The 22,816-nt window shown below is 40.2% G+C and overlaps 1 pseudogene; it reads left to right on the top strand.

The window, feature by feature from the left end:
• Positions 1-15,350: 15,350 nt before the first annotated feature.
• Positions 15,351-18,626, top strand: LOC148131227 (uncharacterized; annotated as a pseudogene).
• Positions 18,627-22,816: the final 4,190 nt, after the last annotated feature.

The following is a 22,816-nucleotide window of genomic DNA, read 5'->3' as shown; positions in this document are numbered from 1 at the left end:
CATGGCGGTCCTTTTGTGAATAGGGAAATTTCCTGTGATACCCATTTTCTGATATAAGTCCTACAATCTCAAAATGCCCCCTAGTTCCCAAAATGTTACCTGATTCTATAAACAATGAATCTGCCCAAAGAAATATCAGATATCCTCTTCAAAATAGGCTTTGCTGAAATATCCTTCTGCCATCCCTAACAGTGAGTGTTACAGAGGGTTGACTGTTACGTAACACAACAGAGTGATGAATTGTATCCTTTATTTTCAATGCAAGAAACCTAAAATATGTATCTGTCAAAAAATAAGACAAAGTAAACATCTGGGGAAAAGAACTTACATAGAATATTCTCATTTAAGTTGGAAGGTGTAGCTTTTCACTTGCAACATCAGTAGCCATTGATTACATTTTTCAGAAAATGGCTGTTACATTGTACAGACCTCTGAAGACATACACTGACTTCATTGCCAAGATTTATATAATGAAACCTTCCCATAAAATGAAGATTTAGCTTTGTAAATATTTCAGATTAACTGTGAAGCAAATGTCAATGCCATAAGAGCCACATTCCATTTTAAACTCTATTCTCAAGAGTACAGATCTTTGAAACCTCATTGGATGATTTGGGGTAAATCATTCAGTATGCAGAAAATGCAGAGCTATTATAAAAACAAAAAAGGATTCTATGTATCTTGATTTTAGCTCCTTAATGTAAAGCAGTGTTTTTAAAACTTGGCAACTTTAAGAGGTGTGGCCTTCAACTCTCACAATTCATCAGCCAGCATGAAATTCTGGGAGTTGATGTTCACACATCATAAAGTTGCCAAGCAGGGTACAAATGGAAAATATTTATGTATATTGAATTATTGCTATTTCTATAAGCAAGAAATAAATTATCCACAAGTGGTATAATTATCAATGAAATTAAAAATACTATTGACAAAACTCTCCTGAAATGATATGGCATTTTGCTTTATATTTTTTGCTTTATATTCATTTTATATACATTTTGTTTTATATTCCTGGAAATGTTTTATGTTGAGGAAGTTCAAATAATTTATCATTCTGGCATTGTCTGAATCAGATTTATTTTTGCACATTGCCTGCAATGAAAGGAGAAATATCTGCCATTTGCATGTCTGCATTTTCATTTGTAGACATTCCGCTTTAAAGTAGCATCTGGCACAGTCTCCAGCTACTCAGGAGAAGTTAGGCTATCCCATATTTGAAACTTTTCAGTTGTTTACTATAACAGCATAGGTCTATGATTCTAATTTCTTGACAAAGACAAACTTTGAGACAAAAGACAAAAGAAGTTACTTTGAAAGTTTGAATAAAGAAGCAAATTAATACTTATTAAGTTATCACTAAAGGCCACATTCACCATAAAATATTAACTACTTTTAAAAAATATCCTAAGAATAATGGCTAACTGTCTTAGATCCAGGCCAGTCTATTAATAAACTTCAAATGATGTAGGAATTTGTACATATCTAGTACATTTCAACCCTCCTAATGTTTAAGCTGCATCCAACTAAGTGTTCTAACAAAAAGCACTTTGAGGTAATAAATAACACCACTTTTGTTTATGCTGTTTATAATCTGATCGATGATAAAAGAAAAATGAGAGAAACAACTCTCTCTCCCAACTTAGAAGCAAAAAGGGCACAATTTACCTTTCAGATGTTTTAGCAATACAAATGTGGATGGATATTATTGAATTATTCTTGCATATGAAATAGAATTGTTCCCTTATGGTAAATCTGGTTGTTTGCACAATTTTTGACAAGGTAGAATGAAACTCAATAATGAAACATTGGTCTTCCTGAATAGTTGTTACATGAAATTCAAGGAAAATCCATTTATTTTTCCAATATTTTGTTTCAGTTCAGTGAGGAAAGCAATTGAGAAAACCTTGTATATTGCTTGTGTGATTTCAGAACTACTGATATAATTTAATATTGATATGTATCACATGGAATCTTTTTGTAGAATTTCACCCATTGTTTCCCTTCTAGAAAATATTCCATTCTATTTATCCATTTCTCTATAGCAGTGGTTCCCAAACTTTTTCAGTCCACCGCCCCCTTGGTGCTACAAACTCATCCTCGGTGCCCCACACCCTGGGGTGGGATTCAAATTTCTGTGGGCATGGCCTAATTTGAGGGTGTGGCTTGCTGGTCACATGACTGGGTGGGCGTGGCTTGCTGATCATGTGACTGGGTGGTCGTGGCTTGCTGGTCACGTGACAGGCTGGCGTGGCTTGCTGGCTGGGCATGGCTTGCTGGTCACATGATGGGGTAGGTGTGATTTGGTGGTCATGTGACTGGGTGGGCGTGGCCAGGTGACTGGCAAACCAAATACAAGTGGTCCTCACTTAATGGCCGGTTGTTTAGCAAGTGTTCTAATTTATGACTGGCCTCCCCAGAGATACTTGACCCGTTTTTGGAGTTTTGACAGCCATGCACACACATACAAACACACTCCCTTCTAACCCTGCTGGAGCAGGTCATTGAGTAGAATCGGCAAAGCATCTCTGATTAGATTCTAGCAGTGAATAAAATCTGATCAGAGATGTTTTGCCGATTCTTGTTGATTTGTTTTATTTGTATCTCATTATTTTATGTTGCTGAATTGCATTGACATGTGTGTCCCTTCTTGTGCACAACCCAGAAGCTTTTGTGATTCTTTGCAGCAAAAATTACTGACGTCTGGCTTTGCTCGACTTTTCAAACATGCTGACACTGCCGCATTCTAGGTGCAGCCCCACAGGTCCACCCAATTGAGCCCACTGCATTGGAGGGACCTGCCCAAGCAAGTCAAGTCAATGGGGTGAGCTAGAGAGAGGGAAAGAGAGAGAAAGAAAAGAGAGAGAGAGAGAGAAAAGGAAGAAAAGGAAGAGAAAGGGGAAAGAAAAAAGGGATAAAGAAAGGGGGGTGGAAGGAAGGGACAGAAAGAAAAAGAAATAAAGAAGGAGGGAGGGAGGAGAAAGATAATGAGATATCTATTCTAGTCCAATCACCTGCTCCAGCAGTTTTAGAAGGGAGTGTGTGTGTGTGTGTGTGTGTGTGTTCTCCTTGTAATTTACCAGTACATTTTGGTTTTGCCTTCTTCAGAATTGGCACTGTAATTAATACATTGGGGAAAAGTAATTTTTAGGGTGGAGAACTGGTCCAATGGATCCTGTTTAAAGCCTCAATAAAATGTGAGAGCTTCCTGATAGTCTTGACCATGTTTCGTCCACAAAAACCTTTAATAGAAGCCAAAGAGGTTTCAATGTGCTGGCAAAGATGTTTCAATGTGGAAAAGGGCCTCAGTCTAAACTAGGCCTCATTTCAATCAGATGCATCAGCTCTCTCTCTCTCTCTCTCTCTCTCTCTCTCTCTCTCTCTCTCTCTCTCTCTCTCTCCCTCCCTCCCCTCCCTCCTCCCTCCCTCCCTCCCAGACTGGCTTTGCTCTACTTTCCCAATGTGCCTGTGGGGCTGGCACTTCGAACATGGATAGATGGATAGAGAGAGAGACAGGCAGACAGACAGAGAGAGACAGGTAAGTAGGTAGGTAGATAGATTGGTAGATAGATAGGTAGATAGGCAGGCAGGCAGACCTTTTGAATGAATATGGATAGGTAGGTAGGTAAGTAGATTGGTAGGTAGGTAGGTAGATCTATATTGGTAGGTAGGTAGGTAGGTAGACAGAAAGACGGGTAGGCAGGCAGGTAGGTAGGTAGGCAGGAAGGCATGCAGACAGACATTTTGGATGGATGGATGGATGGATGGATGGATGGATGGATGGATAGATAGATGGATGGATAGATTGATTGATAGATAGATGTATAGATAGATCTATATTGGTAGATAGGTAGGTAGGTAGGTAGACAGAAAGGCAGGCAGACAGATCTTTTGGATGTATGTAAGGATGGATGGATGGATGGATGGATGGATGGATGGATGGATGGATGGATGGACAGAAAGAAAGAATGCGACAGCGGCGGCACTTTGAGAAAGTAAAGCAAAGCCAGAGTGGGAATTGAAGTCCACACAAGTTGCCAAGGTTGAGAAACACGGGCTGAATATATCAACCCAGCCATTCTGGTTTAGAGTTTAGCATGCTGTTTGATTCTGGCTTAGTCAGTGAATAAACCATGGCTAAGATCTTCCTGCTCCTTAATGCAGCTGCCCCTCTGCCCCTTCTGAAGCCCCCTGCAGCTGCCCCTCTGCCCCTTCTCCAGCCCCCTTTGGCATCCAATTTTGCAATGCCAACCTCCACGAGGCAGCGATGCAGCTGACCTCACCCTCTTTGCTTCAACCCAAGGTCCACTTCCATCGGGCCAAGCAAGGGGAGGTACTCTGCACACACTCAGAGACTCCCAACTTCAGTGAAGCATTCCACCCATCTTTATGCTTCGCCCGGGAGGAGGAAGGCATGCGGAAGCAGCCCAGACTGGTGGAGGCGGAGGGGACGATCGCTTGGAAACTAAGCAAGCAAGCAAGCAAGCTCAGGGCTCAGACAGAAGAACCGGGCTGCAGAAGGAGGCTAGGTTCTAGGTCTGGGACGGCCACATAGAGCCAAACCGAACCGAGCCACGTGCCTTGGAGAGCCGCAACTGCACCCACCCGCATCCTGTGCGCAAGCCCGGCTGGCTGGAGAGGCAGAGGCCAGGTGGGCGCTGTGCGCTCCCTTGTTTTCCAGGGAAGGGGGCTCTAATGCCGGACCACCCACCCCTTCCACTGCGCGCCTTGGGAGGGTTTTGCTTTCGGGCCTTCTGGTGTGCCTCCACCACTTCCACCGGAGAAGGCAGCTTACAAGCTAAGGCGCCCTCTTTCCACCACCTCCCACCTCTCTCCCCCCCCCAGGCTTGGCAAGGCTCACCGCGTGTGGGTTCCGCATTCGAGGCGGCGGCTACGGAGCAATGAAACAGTCAATGGGCTGCGTGGCCGTGAGTCAGTGAGCCTGTGGGGCCAGCACCTTGAACGCCCCCTGCCACATCATAGCACCCCTCCTGCTGGCCCCATTGCCTCTTAGTGCCCCCCTAAGGTATCCCACTGCCCTCCAGGGGGCGGTTCCGCCCACTTTGGGAACTATTGCTCTATAGTCTAGGTCTAGAGAAAAGTTTCACTACCAGTGAGACTGTTTTTCTCTCTCATTAATTAATTTTTTTAATAATTTTGCAAACACTACATATTTTCCCAACTTCTTTCTGTAAGTATCTCTACCAAAAGCTACCAAATTAAAAAATTAGGAGCTGAAAAGCCCACAAAGCAACATGATTTCCTATAGGTTGAACCCTCCATTGGAATTTGATCTCTGGTGAAGGTGTATTTCTTAACTCTAAGGCTGAAAAAGTAAACATTGAACAGAAATTCTGGATCTAATTGGGATTTGCTACATTTACAAAACTTATTATCAATATATATTTATAACTACATCTGATCTACCATATATGCTACTCCGAGAATCCTAAGATATCTTCACGCAACCAAGAAGTTATCTGGGATCTCTAAGTAGATTGATCCATATCCGTGGTGGGATTCAAATTATTTTACTACCGCTTCTGTGGGTGTGGTTTGGTGGGCGTGGCAGGGGGAGGATACTGTAAAATCTCCAGTCAGAGATGGTATTTTCCAGTTCTTCGAACTACTCAAAATTTCCACTACTGGTTCTCCAGAACTGGTCAGAACCTGCTGAATACCACTGCTGATCCTTACTGTTATTGGTGAAATATAGGGAGATGTTTGACTAAGAATATGCCATCCCTTTTTTAAAGCATGAAATATTAATACCAACCAACATTCATACATCTATTCCTGTCAACTTTTTTTTCTAAGTCTTCTGAAATACTTCTGTATAACATCGAAGCATTGTTGTGAATTATTTCATAGTCTGAATCGCAGTGTTCAGTATGAATTCAGGAATGCCTTAAGTTACTATTGCTTAGCCGCAGACACATTCCACCTACAATATGGAACTTTTATTTCTTTTGAAATTTTCATAAACAAAGTTACAGTTTTAAACTGTGCACTGAATACTTCCAGAAGCATTAAATTGGAGTCATAGCTAAGTATTGTACTTCCCTAAGGCCTTATATACATTCTTACTACAATTAGTTTTATTCTGCATCTCAGTATAAAACTTTGCAAAGAAGCTTATAAACCATATAACCATATAAATAAAATGCAATAAAATTATTTAAGGACCCAGAAGAAACAAAGCAGTTGACAATAATGGACCTATGTAAAGGATGGGTTTTACCTGCTTTCTTCCCACCTCCAAACTCCTTTCTTTTTTTGAGTGTGATTATTTCCATTTCTAGAAAATGTAAGCCTTGCAGCTTCAATGAGGAAATGTTCTACCCAGCACAAATGAAATAGGTTTTTAATCTCTTTTTCTCTCTTCATTCTTCAAACAAACAGGAAGGGGCTGCCCAAAAAAATCACCTATGACCACTTCAAAGCCAAAGACCTTTTATGTGCACAACATATTTTTAAAAGAACCTGAGCTATCATACAATTAATCAGTGGGAACGGCTTGCCTCTGGAAGTTGTGGGAGCTCCATCACTGGAGGTTTTCAAGAAAAGACTGGACAGCCATTTGTCCAGAATACTATAGGATCTCCTGCAATGCAGGGGGTTGGAGTAGAAGGCTGCCAAGGTCCCTTCCAATCCTATTATTTTGTGTTCCATGAGCTTTAATTGCATCACTATGGTCCTCATTGTGATTTTTTGGAGCCATTCCATAAGGATGCTACTGTCCATGGTGCTCTTGGTTTCTCCATCCCCCTCAACTAATAGTGATCCACAGCTGAACAGTTGGCACAACTATTCCATTTAAACTATTGCTTTTTTCCCCTGAAGAAATGTTTATATTTCCCTGCAGGGATCATCTTAAGATTAAATGTATTGATGTCAACTTTTTTTTAATGTTACACATTAAAAGAATAAAGGACTGGGCTATTTGCCTGTCTCCCGTTGTTTCTGCATGGCCCACCAGATCTAGCAGAGACGTCCTAGTCTGGGTCCCTTTCATCAAACAGTGTCATCTTGTGTTCCTCCTCCTCTCCACATTTCCTGTTGAGGAAAAATGAATTCAGCCAGCATTCCACTTTCTGAACATGTTTAGCCTACATTGTTCTGTTTTGGTTCCAAATTCAGTCCCTCTGCGCATTTTAGAACTTTTCCTCCTGTTTACTTTGGGCAATGCCATTTGGTTATACCAAGGATCTTCAAACTTGGCAAGTTTAAGACTTGTGGACTTCAACTCCCAGAATTCCTGAGCTAACATGACTGGAGGAGGAATTCTGGGAGTTGAAGTCCACAAGTCTTAAAACTGTCAAGTTTGAAGACCTCTGTCTTGGCTAAGATTCAGATTGGGGGGGAAATGAGACTCCTGCAATAAAACATTCCAGTGTAATGCTTCTCTTTGGATAAATCATTCAATTCTCTCCGGGTTTTCTATTTCTTCAGTCATCAGCATTCCATCAACACTGATCATGCTCATTTCGTAGTACACAGTTTTTAAAATCTCATTTTATTCTCTTTCAGGCTTCTTTGTACTTCTGCAAACATTGTGATTCCCACCTGTCTTTCATTCCATTGATCTGTTGGCCACTTTGCAAACCTTTTCAAATAAAGAACTCAGGGTAAAATTATTTGAAAACACATTTTCTATTATGTCCAATACACTTCTAACTATCTTTTAATTGTCTTTTAGCTAAATCCATGCTGATTTTCATGAACAAAGTTGCATAGTTTATTCATGAAATTTTTTTAGCCTACCTGCCATAATTGATGAAAACACTTTATAATCACTGTTCAATAAAGAAATTAGTCTATAATCTTTAGTGCAATCTTTAGTGATCTTGTATTTCGTTTGATAACAATACCATACAGGTAGTCTTCAATTTATGATAGTTTATTTAGTGACTGTTCAAAGTTACAACAGCACTGAAAAAAAGTGACATGACCAATTTTTCACACTTATGACTGTTGCAGCATTGCCATGGTAACATGATTTGGATGCTTGACAACTGGTTCATATTTATGACAGTTGCAGTGTCCTGGAGTCATATAATCATCTTTTGTGACCTTCTGACAAGCAAAGTCAATGGTGAAGCCAGGTTCACGTAACAACCAGATTACTAATTTAACAACTGCAGTGATCCACTTAACAAATGTGGCAAGAAAAATCATATAATGGGACAAAACTCACTTAACAAATTTCTAACATAGCAACATCAATTCTGGGCTCAATTGTGGTTGTAAGTTGGGGACTATGTGTATTGGCATTGGCCTTTTTCCAAGATCCTGGCATTGTGTCTGTTTGTAAAATAGATTTCATCTTTTTCTGAAGGGGTTGCAAGAGTTGATCTTCAAAACATTTGAAGAATGTTTTACATTTAAGAACTTGGTAATCCATTCAGTCCTGGTACTTTCCGTTTTAACCTTTTGTATATGTATTATGGAAATACTGGAAGCTATATGAAAGATTAAAACAGGGAAAGCATTGTGTAAACTTTATTTTTTAAGATATTCCTTTTTTTAAGGAAATATATTTTGTACAAATTAGAATAGTACTCAAAAATAGTTTTCTGTACACTGACACTGTCCACTAATACCTTATCTCCTTGAATTTTCAATATCTTTTTTATCTTTGCTTTCTCATTTTGTATGAAACTATTTCTCAGGTTTATTTGCAAACTCAAAATTCTTCTGTTTTACATATTTCATTTTTTTTCTATACACATAATATAAATAATTGTAGGAGTTTAATCTGATATGCAACTGTTGCAGTTATCAGTGTATTCTGTAACTCTTCTAATTTCTTTGAGTTTAACTTTAGCCAGTCAGTCTTTCTCAGTTCAACTCATCTCACAGAATTGTTGTGGGGAAAATGGAAAGAAGATGAAGTGCTATGTATGTTTGCCACCTTGAGTTACTTATAATCTAATAAAAATGGGATCTAATAAATAATTTCATACAAAATGGCCTGTATTTTTTCTTAATTTTTTAAAACTTTTGGTTATGTTGGAATAAAAAATAACCTCTCATAGAAGCTTTATTAGCACCCCAAATACCCCACCATCCCTATATCAAAGTTGTCAAAAATGGTTAGTTCTTTGCCACAGTGATCCACCATCAAATCTTTCTGTAATAATCCTTCATTTACTCTATTTAGTTTGCAACTTCAGTGCATCAAATTGACCATGAACTGATACTTTCTGTTCCTATTGGGGGAACTTTGGTGTCCTGTCTTAGCAGTGTGCTGGTCACTTCTGGAAAAAAGAGCTGAAATGCAGTAATCTAGTATTCAGAGCAAGAAAAGCAACTGAGATTTGCTAATATGGCAAATAAAAACCCTTTGAATGCATTTTGTTTTTAACTTTTAACAGTCTTGTGCCCATCATACAGCTTCCACACCAAATAGGGTTTTATTGAAGACCAAAGGACAAATGTATGCCCCCAAACATGGAAAGATAGTAATTTGTCTGTGAAATGGAATCAGGTTTGCACCTGAGTACAGACCGAAACAGATTGAAAGCAGGCACTGATTGGCTAGCAATAATCTGCTCAGCACTGATTGGACGATAATTCTCTATGGTTTCTGGACATCCAAACATATAAACATGTAGCATCAAATATCTGAGTAGATCTCCAAATAATCAAAACATCCTGGATTAGATTTGGGTTAAGAAAGGCTGAGAGACTGAAAGCCTAATCATTTGAAAGACTTTGTGGTTTGCAGAGGCCAGACAAAAGCTGGGATGAAGATCAACAGGGGCAGAGAGAACAAACCTTTCCATTGCATATGCAATGAGATACGTTTATGCAGATAAGAGTAAACCATGCCTAATGCTATAAACTCTAACTGGGGTCTGCAAAAATAACTACCCTCAAAAAAACTGAAAGCTCAACATGCTTTGCCAAAAATAACCACATGCCCTATTTGAAAATCACAGCTTTGGAGAGGCAAAATGTGAAAGTACCTTGAGGGAGTCTTTATTACAAAGCCTTAGGGCTGCAGGAAAGCATCCTGCAGGCTTTAGTTATTTCTGTACTCTTAAACCATAGAAATCTCATCCAGTTTGGAACCCTCCTACAACCCCAGGGAATTTCAGCCTTAAAGCTATAAATCTAACTGGTTTTCGGCACTGTCAAAGTTATGGTGTGAGTTTCGTGGACACTGTGCAGAATGTACACATACTATATATTCGTTTATTCTCCTCCTTTCTGAGGGCCCCATCCTAGCTCAGACTTCACAGCTGGAAAGGCTGCTTATTTTTTAAACTACTTGGAATGACTTCTGTTTGATGGTGAAAAGACTTTCTTATACCCACAGATAGGGTATCACAAATGTTTTAAGTTGGGTTTCAGACAGGAAGAACTGATACCAAAAGAACCAACTGTAAATAGTAAAGACACTTGTCTAATTTGGGATAGTAGTATAAAAAGAAGCATTTTCTATCTCCGATACTGCAATAGTTTTGTTGCTGTTTTCAGGTTAAATTAAAAGCATAACCTGTACCCACAAGGATCAGATATTTAATTTCATACTAATCTTAATCCAGGGACTAAGACCCTTCCTTACAAGAATGAAATAAACACAAACCCATCTAATAGTATTATTTAACAGAAAATCCTATTATATTCTGTAATATATTTTGAGTAGCTTTGGATAAGATTACGTAATTAATGCAACATTTACACGTTGCAAGAGTTTTAAAAAATAATTCTATATTAATTCTATAGCTTCACCACCACTGTTGAAAAAGGCATTTCATTTAATTTACTGAATAAAGTATTTCATAAAAGGAACCTGCAGAAAATCTTCCAAAAAAGAGACATATCAGTGGAGATGTTTCTTTGAATATGAATTATGAATTATGAATTATTACCTTTATTGTCAGATTACAACATGTGTACAATGAGATTGGCTGAGCCTCCCTTCATGCAACCCCCCAACACAACTCACAGTGAGGACAGAAGTCCCTAACCCAAGTCCCAATCTTATTACACGATGTGACCTTGTTGCACAACATGCCGGCCCCACAAGTCTGTGTTATTTTCCATCAGAAGTCTGCCAGCCCACGGGTAGAAACTGTTCTTCAGCCTGTTGGTGCGGCTGACTATGCTTCTATATCTCCTACCCAATGGTAGGAAGAAGTGCTGACTGGGATGTGAGTCATCCCTGAAAATTTTCCTCACTCTTCTAAGACAGCGAGCCCTAGTGATGTCATATAGTGGTATCAGGGAACAGGCAACAATGTTTTGTGCTGCGCTCACCATCCTCTGTAATGTCTTTCTGTCCACAGCTGTCAAACCAGCATAACACACCATAATGCAATATGTGAGGACACTTTCAATTGTGGACTGGTAAAAGGAGGTCATCAGTTGTTCCACTTTATTCTTTTGCAAGACCCTAAGGAAATGGAGTCTCTGTTGGGCCTTTCTGGCCATCTGGGTTGTGTTGATTTTCCAGGTAAGATCTTCGCTGAGGTACATTCCCAGGAATTTAAAGGAGGAAACTCTCTCCACACAGCCCCCCTCGATGTAAAGTGGGGCAGGTTCCTCTCTCTTCTTCCGGAAGTCTAACACCATCTCCTTTGTCTTGCTGATGTTTAGGTGCAGGTTGTTTTCTAGGCACCACGAGGATAATTTTTGAACCTCTCCCCATGTACGCTATTTTGTCTCCACCTGTAATGAGACCCAATAAAGTAGTATCATCTGCAAATTTAATGATCACAGTGGATGGGTCAGATGATACACAGTCATGTGTGTACAGTGAGTACAGGTAGTGACTGAACACACAGCCATGTGGGGAGCCAATGCTAAACTTCAGGGAGGTGGATGCAACAGACCCAGCCCTCACTGTTTGTGGTCGGTTCCTCAGAAAGTCTTTGATCCAGTCGCAGATGGAAGAGGGAAAAATCCAAGTCAGTCAGCTTTTCGATAAGGATGCTCGGCAGGATAGTTGTGGGAATAAACTTTGACTTGAGTATTGGGTAATGATTAGTCTAAGACCTTATACATACATGTCTGCCTAAAGGTCACCGAGATAAAGCAAGGAAATTAAAAGCAAACACGAGAAACAATTAAGCAGCTCAGACAAGTATAAACAATTCTATGTACTATATTTAATTATTGTAATCCACAATGTGAATGCTTACTATGTACAAAATTCTCAATAAAAAGGGAGCACTGAAAATTATTCTGGGCTTCCATCTCGAGTACACACGTTTGTGTCTCATTCTTTCCATGGGAGACCACCACAAGTGGTGACCCCGACGTGATCCACTGCAGGTGGTACGTGTCCGGACCTCCGTGTTTCCTCGCCTGGAATAGGTAAAGTACGTACTTAACTATTGCTGGACAATAGGATTTTTTCAGGGAACATGGGGGGAAAACTTTCTCAGCCACAGGAACGGCATGTTAGTGAGCTGCTGAAGTTAGTCAGGACAAACTTCTTTATCTTTAAACCCTCTGGGGGGAGCAAATAGTTCTTTCAAAAGGTAATGTGAAAGAGCTGCTGCAAGAGATCTGGCAGACAATGTCCCTGGTATCCAGAGAAGGGATCTTTAAAGTTAGACACGTGGAGGAGAATTGGAACTATCCTTCATGAAGAGCCACGGGCAACAGCTGAAATTTTGATATATTGGAAGGTTGTTATGACTGCTTTAGAAACCCAGCAACAACCTCTTTTAAAAACTTTAGTAGAACCTCCTCCTTATAAAGGAGTTGTGTTGCACCCTCCTACCCCAAAACTGGAGTATGTTTCCTCACCCCCAACAGCGCCTACTCCAGTGGATGAGAAAATCCAACCAAAAATGGGAAAAGTTCAAGCAATGATGCATCAGGCTTTCAATGAAGGGAAATTAGAGCCTGACGAGATTCCCCAGATGAATTTGTTTCCAGTTAATAGGCAAATAAATGCTCAAGGTAATCTGCAAACTGAATGGGTTCCGATTCCTTTAGCTGTTCTTAGGGAAATTAAAAAAGCAGTTAAAGATTATGGTATTCAAAGTCCTTTTACAAAGGGGCTCCTGACAAGTTTGGCTACCTCACGCATGATTCCTAATGACTGGAAAGATTTAATGAGAATGATATTGAGTTCTACTCAGTATGTGGTTTTTGATTCAGAATATCAAAGAGAAGCTATCACTAGGGAAGGAATTCAGGGGGCTGTATACGCCAGACCAAATCTATGGGGCAGGCTTGTTTGAATCCACTGCTGATCAAGCTGCTAATTTGCCTGATCACGTATTTCCAGTGGTTATGGCAGCTGTCCTTGGGGCATTGTCCTGCATCCAGGATGTGGGAACCCCAGCACAGTCTTTTTCTCAAATTAAGCAAACAGCATCTGAGTCTTACAACGATTTTGTGGAAAGGCTACAATTGGCTATTACCAGGCAAATCTCTAATGAGGAAGCAGCAAAGGAACTTTTGCTGAGATTAGCAGTTGAAAATGCAAACACTGACTGCAAGCATATCTTACAGCCTTTGGTGGCTAGAGGTGAGGTTACTCTGGCTGATCTGTTAAAGGCATGTGCAGTGGTGGGTTCTCAGGCTTACAACATGGAGACTTTGGCTATGGCATTACAAAAAGGATGAAACCTACAGGGAATTGTTTTAATTGTGGGAAACCTGGCCATTTTAAAGCCCAGTGCCGTGCCCCTGGGGGAGGGGAATGGCATTTAACAAAACCAAAAATAGGGACGTTCGCCGAAATCGGTCTGTCCAAAATGCAAAAAGGGTTTCATTGGGCAAATCAATGTCGCTCTGATCAGAACCAAAATCCGGGAAACTAAATTTGGGGCGTGCAGCTAGCCCCGCTCCCAAGGCTGTCACAAAAGCATCGCCTGCAATTACTAGGAGTGCAGGTTTGAGTTTAAAAATGTTGAACTCAATTGATGTGACTTTTCCTAATCAAGTGTACATTGAGGACACTCATTTGCATGGGCCATTGCCAGAAAAAACAGTGGGATTGGTACTTCCCAGGTCTTCTGCATCAGAAAAAGGTTTTTTTTGTTATTCCAGGAGTTATTGATCAAGATTATAGAGGGGTTATTAAGATACAATTGTACACTGATACTCCTACATCATTAATGGCCGGTGACTCTATTGCCCAGTTATTATTGCTTCCATACATTCCTATGAATCCTTTAATTGGGATCCCACGAACTGGCGGTTTTGGGTCCACTGAAATGGCCAGTTCTCTAGTTGCTGCAGAATTGCTAGCGCTGACAAAAAATTTGCCTACAGACCAACCAAAAAATGACAATTGAAATTCAAGAAAAATCATTTTCTGGCCTTATAGATTCCGGAGCAGATGTCTCTGTGATACGCCAAAAGGAATGGCCAAATGAATGGGCGCTTGAGGACTCTCCGGCTGTTCGTGGAGTGGGTGGTATGCAGTTTGCAAGAAGTAGTGTACATTGGTTGAAGGCATTGCATAGAGAAACTGGTGAGACTGCAAGGATTCAACCTCTTGTGTTGCCCTTGCACATAAACTTGTGGGGTAGAGATTTGCTGTCACAATTTCGCACAAAAATTGTTATTGGATAATGGAAAAATTACAATTGTTAACCTCTCAGCCAGTTTGGATTGACCAATGGCCACTTCCAAAAGAAAAGCTTATAGCTTTATACAAACCCCAGCCTTGCCTACTGCAGCTTTATTTCAATTACATGAAGCGCAGGTTTATATCATTGAATGGTTGCATTTGCAAAACACTCCCAGAAAAACAGTTTCTACTATGGCTATGCTTTATAGTGAGTTAATCATCAAAGGCCAAATCGCAGTATGCATTTATATGGCATAGATCTAGTTCAGTTATTTTTACCTATCTCCCTCACTTTGTGGGAAACTTGGTATAGTCAATCCATTGAATTGCAAATTGCTCTTGAAAATTGGCCAGGAAGATTTCTTGCCACACCCCCAGTGACCCTCGTTTCCAGTTGCTTCGAAACATATCTGTAAATTTTAATTCAGTTATTGCTAAGCAGCCAATTGAGGGAGTGACCGTTTATGCGGACGGTGGTAAGACCTACGGTGCTTGTGCATGGAGACAGGAAGGGGTATGGAAAACAGAGATTACCCCTCCTCAGCAATCAGCACAAAGGGCTGAATTAGCTGCTGCTATTTTGGCCTTACAGGAATTTGCACAAGAACCGCTAAATCTTATTGTAGATTCTCTTTACGTTTATGAATTGATACTTAACATTGAATTTGCTTATCTTTCTCCTTCTGTTGATGCTAATCTTATGAGTTTGTTTTTAGCCCTGCAAAGCTGTCTTCATTCTCGCACACATTTTCTGCATATCGCACACATTCGCAGCCACCAGCCACTTCCCGGGAGCTGCAGAAAGGGAATGACGTGCCTGACGCAGCAGCCTCAGCCATGTCCTGTCTCTCGCTTTCCCCTGTTACTCTGTGGGACTCACATAGCTATTTTCATCAAAATGCCAACAATTCCACTGGTCAGGCCATTGTGGAACGAGCTCATCAGATGCTCAAACAAGCACTCCTTCACATAAAAACAAAAACGGGGGAAGTGGATGGATATGGCTTGCCTTACATACAAAACATTCTTAATATTACATTATATACTTTAAATTTTCTAAACATGACAGCTGCTACGGCAGCCAGTAGGCATTTTGCTTCCTCCCTTCTGCAGGTACGCCAAGACCGAAAGTTCGGTATAGGAGACTACCAGATCCAATGTGGAGAGGACCTGTCCCGCTGATAACTTGGGGCAGAGGATACGCTGCTGTTGAAGATGAGGGGACAGTTGTTTGGGTTCCTGCTCGCTGTGTGCATCCTTATCATCAGCCAAAGGGGCAAGGGGATGGATTTGGGGAATGGAAAAGAAACACGTTGATCCAGGACATGGGAGAAGCTAGCAAACCTTCATAATAAAACTGATTGTTGGATATGTATGCACATGCCAACTCACAAAACATCAGGGCTTCCAATGGTTGCAGTACCTCTGGCTGAAGGTGACTGGTATAAGGGACAATGCTATGGTTGTTCAGGGATGTGGTCTAACAGTTGGACTACAAGTAACATAAATACCTTGCACCTTGGAAACCGAATCCAAGAGGTGGCGGGTATCTGCTGGACCCACAATGAGACAGTAGAAAATATGACTTACTTGGGGACATATCCGTTTTGCAACAAAACAATTGTTATTAGCAATGGAAGTCGGTTTTATTCGAATGATATGAAAACTAAAAATCTCATTTACTTTGTACATAACATTTCTCGATATGATATCACATCTTTGATCAATGAAAATAGGTGTCCATATATTCCTGCCACATGTTGTCCCACCACGAGAGAAAACCAGTTGTACAAATGTGCGAATAGGAAATACGCACCACCGTCCACTTATTTGGCTATGTTAATGGAATCCTTTGCACAATTAATCTATGCTGAACCAAATACGGTTGGTCATCTCCTGGGAGCAAATCTATGGTTGCTGTGTGGACGGATGGCCTATGATCGCATGCCAGCATGATGGAAAGGGGTCTGCACCTTTGGGAAAGTAATCCCATCTCATTTCATTCAAAAATCTTTGGGGACTGCTCATATCCGCAATGCGCGTTCCGCAACCGAAGTAAACTCTGTTTTGACTCATGACTACTGGACACAGATATCAAGGGGAGTTATTCCTCCTTTAGGAGTCATGATGAACTATAGAGATTTACATCGTTTAAACAATTGGACAGTTACTATGTTTAAAGACACCATTAAAATGCTAAAGCTGCTTGAAGAAGAGCAAGGAAAAATCCTTGACTTTGTCCTGCAAACCAGATATGCGGTGGACACTATTTTGGCAGCACAAGGGGGAGTTTGCGCTGTGATTCATACGCATTGTTGCATGTATATCTCTGATTATTCTCCAAACATTACAGCTACTATACAGGATATGGAACAAACCCTGAATGAGAATCCATTACAATTGGAGGATGAGGGACTGGACGTGAGGTCTGCACTTTGGTCCTGGTTGCCAGATGGTTCATGGATTCGTCACCTAATCGCTGGAGTGATATTGCTTTTTATACTTTCTCTTTGTGTATGCTGTTGTATCCAATGTCTCCCTGGACTTTTAGGAATGTGTCGGGTGAAGCCTACGGAAGGAGAACTGTTGTTGCAGATGGCGAAAAGCTACCGAGGCATCCGCGATAATCAAAAAACTAAAACAGGGGAGATGTGGGAATAAACTTTGACTTGAGTATTGGGTAATGATTAGTCTAAGACCTTATACATACATGTCTGCCTAAAGGTCACCGAGATAAAGCAAGGAAATTAAAAGCAAACACCAGAAACAATTAATCAGCTCAGAAAAGTATAAACAATTCTATGTACTATATTTAATTATTGTAATCCACAATGTGAATGCTTACTATGTACAAAATTCTCAATAAAAAGGGAGCACTGAAAATTATTCTGGGCTTCCATCCCGAGTACACACGTTTGTGTCTCATTCTTTCCATGGGAGACCACCACAGATAGTACTGAAGGCCGAGCTGTAGTCAATGAAAAGATCCTGACCTAGTTTCCTGGTTTCTCCAGATGGCTCTCTACAGAATGTAAGGCAGTAGCTATGGCGTCGTCTGTCGACCTGTTCCCCCTGTAGGCAAACTGATGTTTGTCAAAGTCTGGTGGGAGGCATGTCCTAGGGTGTTGGAGAACCAGTCTTTCGAAGCATTTCATCACTACTGACGTTAATGCGATTTATTATTATTATTATTATTATTATTATTATTATTATTATTATTATTATTATTATTATTATTATTGATTTTGTTAATCACTTACAGGATAATAGGTATAAGTATAAACATGAGTAAGAACACAGGAAATAGGTACGAATAAATGGGGATAATAGGACAGGGACGGTAGACACAATTGGGTATAAATTGACCCCCGCTTTGTGGCAGCCTCTCAAATAATGGAATACTGCTATCATGTCTCTCCTTGTCCTTTTCTCTAGACTAGCCAAACCCAAATCCTCCAACCATTCTTCATATGTTTTAGTCTCCAGGACTTCTTAGTTGCTCTTCTTTGCACTTTTTCCAAAGTCTCAATGTCTTTTTTGTAATGTGACCCAAACTGAATGCAGTATTCCAGGTGTGGTCTTACCAAGGCTTTATAACATGGTACTAATATTTCACATGATTTTGGTTCTACGCCTCTGTTTATACAACCGAGCATTGTATTAGCTTTATTTGGTTGCTGCTGCACACTGCTGACTCATGTTTAAGCGACTGTCCACTAAGGCTTCAAGGTCCCTCTCATAATTACTGTTTTGGAGCCAGGTTTCACCTAATCTGTACTTGTACCTTTGGGTTTTTTTTCTGCCCAGGTGTAAAATTTTGCTTTTCTCCACATTAAATTTAATTTTTAGGGCCCATTGTTCAAGTCTGTCAAAATCTTTTTGGATCCCGAGCTTGTCCTCTGGGGTGTTGGCTGTTCCGGCCAGTTTAATGTCATCTGCAAATTTGATGAGTTCTCCTTCTATTACCTCATCTAAGTCATTTATGAAGATATTGAAGAGTACTGGGCCTAAGAAGGAACCTTATGGTACCCCACTGCTTACTTCCCTCCATGTTGATGTGGTACCGTTAAGGACTACTTGTTGAGTATTGTTTGTCAGCCAGCTACAAATCCATCTGGTGGTGATGCTGTCAATCCCACATTTTTCTAGCTTACTAAGAAGTAGGTTGTGGTCTACTTTGTCAATGCTTTGCTGAAGTCTAAATATACTACGTCTATAGCATTTCGCTGGCCTACTAATTTAGTCACTTTGTCAAAGAATGAAATAAGATTGGTTTAGCATTACCTGATTTTAACAAACCTGTGCTAGTACCAGTAGTTATAACTTTATTTATTTCTAGATGTTCACAAATCTGATTTTTAAATATTTTTTCCAGTATCTTCCCGGGTATTGATATTAGGCTGATTGGTCTAATTGGTACTTTGAAAATCTCTTTTCTGCAAGGCATGTAGTGAATATTTTATTTTATTTATCTTTTGGCCACCTGATTTCCAAAAGACTCTGGGCAGCTTATAATTAAGATTCAATATGTATGTGTGTATGTGAGGGGAGTATATCTCATCTCATATCTGATATCTCCAATCATATATGCAACTATCTGGAAGAGCAAAATAAAGCAGAATAAAACAGCCACAGGACAAACAGAGGACACAGCAACTATACCAAGGCCTGAGGGAACGATTAGATCTATAGCTTTCTGAACAATGTAAGATTGAGATCCTTATGGATATCTGGGAAGAGGTCATTACATTGGCCAGGAATTGTAACAGAGTAGATGCCCTTCCTGGGTCCCACAAGGTGAGCTTTTTTAATCAACAGGACCTGTCAAAATTAGCCTTAAGAAGAAAATCTTAAACTTGTGAAGGATAAATGAAGATACACATTTTTTTTCAAAGGAAAATATATATCACCATAGAGGGAAGAATACATTCTCTAAGCCAAAGATAGTAGATTATGGTGCTCAATATCCTAAGACGTTGGAGAAGGATTTATTTTGTTCTTTTCCTTCTAGGCAGAGTAATTCAAAGGGGAATACCATTTCCATAATTTTATTTACAATTGGCAACCATGAATTATGGAAGGATTTCACAGTAACAGTGAAAAGTAAAAGGGCTCCTGTATAATGGAAACAAATCTAGGGGAAAAAATGAGGGCCCAGGCTTACATATTTTTTGGAAAAGAGCCAGTTTTTAAACACAGAACAGAATATGATACATCTAGGAATCCCCATAATGACTCTTTAAAAATAGACTGCAGTATTTGCCATTCATCTTTAAGGCCCCACACCCATATGGAGGCCCCAGACAAAGCTAGATATCAAAGGACTCCCACCCAAACTATGCACTGGTTCTTTCAATTATGTGTAGTCTTATCCAAACAGTTCTTATAATGATTTTGCAAACCCAAGAAGAACGTAACTCACAGTACTGCCATCTTTTCAGTGACAGCTTATTGGCCTTTATCCAAACCACCTATGGTAGTTCTTATGTCTTCGTAAAGTACAACACAGAAAAATTATTTAAGTAATAGGAAGGTGTGCATATCTCAAGGGGTTCAAGAAATTACAATTTGATGACCAACGGAAAAGAATTTGGCTGTCTGCAGAAAGTCTACTTTGAACGAGTCATTTCCAAGAGTTTGCCAAACAGCTTTGTAAATATTTCACACTTAAAAAAAAAAGAGTCTAGCCTGAAAGAAGGAAAAAAACCATCATGGCCATGTATCCTTTGACATGTTCTCAACTGCTGTTAGCAAGTCTGTTTTTCTTTTTTTTGGAACGGGCAGCTGTAAGCCATTTAGGTTGCCATGGAGTATCCAGACCTCCTCTGAGAGAAGAAGGTAGTATGATGTGAGGATTGACTTCCTAGCTGAAATATCCTACGAGTGTAACCAGATGTATGACAACCTTAGTATCTGCCGATGGCTCTTTAGATAGAAAATCCCCATGCAGAATTGGAATTTTACTCTAATGTTCCGCAGGCAGTGTGAGGGAGCAACGTAAATTTCAGCCTGAAGTTAGAGAAGAGACAGCTGGAGTTAGCTAAACTGAAATGTGGTCTTGAAGATTCCACAGCAACAGCTGTTGTCTGAGAATCATACAGAATCAGCAGCTGTGCTGCCTGCCAAAGACACCTGTTTCCACCCACTGTAAGTGGAGCAAATGTTGCAAAGTGAGCCCTTTAAAATGACCTCTTATCTAAAGGAAGCTAATGGAACAGCTTGCTAGTAAAGGAAAAATAATAATACAATTATTATTGCAACATTATTACTCTTCCTATAGATTCATTGAAGGGTGGATGTCTCAAATATGTTAGTGCTGATTACTGTTTAATTGTGTTCCTTTTGTAGGATTTGCATTTGATTTGCACTATAATCTATTGCACTGTTTCTCAAACTTGGTCGTACTGATCGGTATCATTATGAATCTCAAATTATCACTTCTTACATAAGAGTAAATACATATGAGCAGAACATTCACCTAATTAATCTTAATCCACAAATTCACGGGGACAACACCATATACATCCCAGGATTTCAGACATTTAGATCAGACAGAATTGAAGAGACATCAGGTAAAACAAAGGGTGGAAGATTATGTTTATATATCAATAATAGCTGGTCTCAGGATATAACTATAATATATAAGTTCTGTGATGAAAACTTAGAGTCTTTACACATCAGCTACAAGCAATTTTACTCTCCACATGAGTTCTCCTCATTTCTCCTAATAGCTGTGTATGTTCTTCCACAAACCTGTGTAAACAAGGCATTACGAACCCTTGCTGATCAAATTATGGAGGCTGAAGCCAAACATCCAGGTTCCCTTCCCATCATTTTAGGAGATTTCAATCAAGCAAATTTAAGGAAAGAGCTCCCAAAATATTTCCAGCATGTAAATTGTCCCACCAGAGGCAAAAATACTTTTGACCACTGCTACACAACAGTAAAAGATGCTTATAGGTCTTTACCAGGAGCAGCTGTGGGACACTCTGACCACTGCATGATTCACCTTGTACCTGCCTACAGACAAAGACTTAAAACCATGAAACCAAGAATTAAATCAGTGAAGACTTGGTCGGATGAGGCAAAGCTGAAACTCCAGGCCTGCCTTGATTGCACTGATTGGAATGTTTTTGAAGATGCCTCTGCAGACCTAGATGAGCTCACAGATACTGTAACATCATACGTCAGCTTCTGGAAGACTTATGTGAACCAACAAGGAACCTGCAAAGATATAGTAACAATAAACCTTGGTTCACAGCTAAACCTAAGCAGCTACATCGTTCCAAAGAGGAAGCCTACAGAAAAGGTGACTGAATGCTATACAACCAGGCCAGAAACATATTAACAAGAGAGATCAGAGCAGCAAAAAGAAGCTACTCTGAAAAGTTAAGGAATCAGTTCTCAACAAATGAACCAGCACACATGTGGAAAACTCTTAAAAACATCACTGGCTTCAGCAAACCTCCTTCCCAGGCAGAAGGAAATCAACAACTAGCAGATCACCTGAATGTGTTTTATTGCAGGTTTGAAAAGAAACTACAGCCACCTATCTCCACAACCCACACCTCAAACACACCAACAACAGTCAAGCCTCCTACAACTGGCCCCAATCCATTGGGTTCACAACCTCTGGTGATCACAGAAAAAGAAGTGCAAGATCTTTTACACAGACAAAAGCCAGGAAAAGCACCAGGGCCAGACAAGATAACTGCTTCTTGCTTAAAACTCTGTGCTGACCAGTTGGCCCCCATCTTCACCCAAATCTTCAATAGATCACTAGAGATGTGCTATGTTCCTTCCTGCTTCAAACATTCTACCATCATCCCAGTGCCAAAGAAGCCCTCCATCAAGGAACTGAATGACTACAGACCAGTTGCTGTAACATCTGTAGTTATGAAAATCTTTGAAAGGCTTGTGCTGTCCCACCTGAAAACCATCACGGATCTGCTGTTAGATCCCATGCAGTTTGCATACCTGGCAAATAGATCGCCAGACGATGCAGTTAACATGGCTCTGCTTTACATTCTACAACACCTTGAATCTCCAAATACCTACAGACTTCAGTTCAGCATTCAATACCATCCTGTCAGACAGGAAGCAGCAGGTGAAGCTAGGCAGAATCACATCCGATACCTGTATAATCAGCACCGGTTTTCTCCACAGGTTTTCTCAAGGTTTTCTCCACTTCTCTTCTCCCTATATACCAGTGACTGCATCTCAAATGATCAATCTGTTAAAATACTGAAGTTTGCTGATGACACAACAGCGATT

This window comes from Notechis scutatus, chromosome 3 (assembly GCF_049901735.1).
Source record: "Notechis scutatus isolate UNSWTSFEM ecotype Mainland chromosome 3, rNotScu1.2, whole genome shotgun sequence".
Lineage (NCBI taxonomy): Eukaryota > Metazoa > Chordata > Lepidosauria > Squamata > Elapidae > Notechis > Notechis scutatus.
The sequence above is the reverse complement of the archived record's forward strand: the minus strand, read 5'-3'. Positions and strand labels throughout refer to the sequence as shown.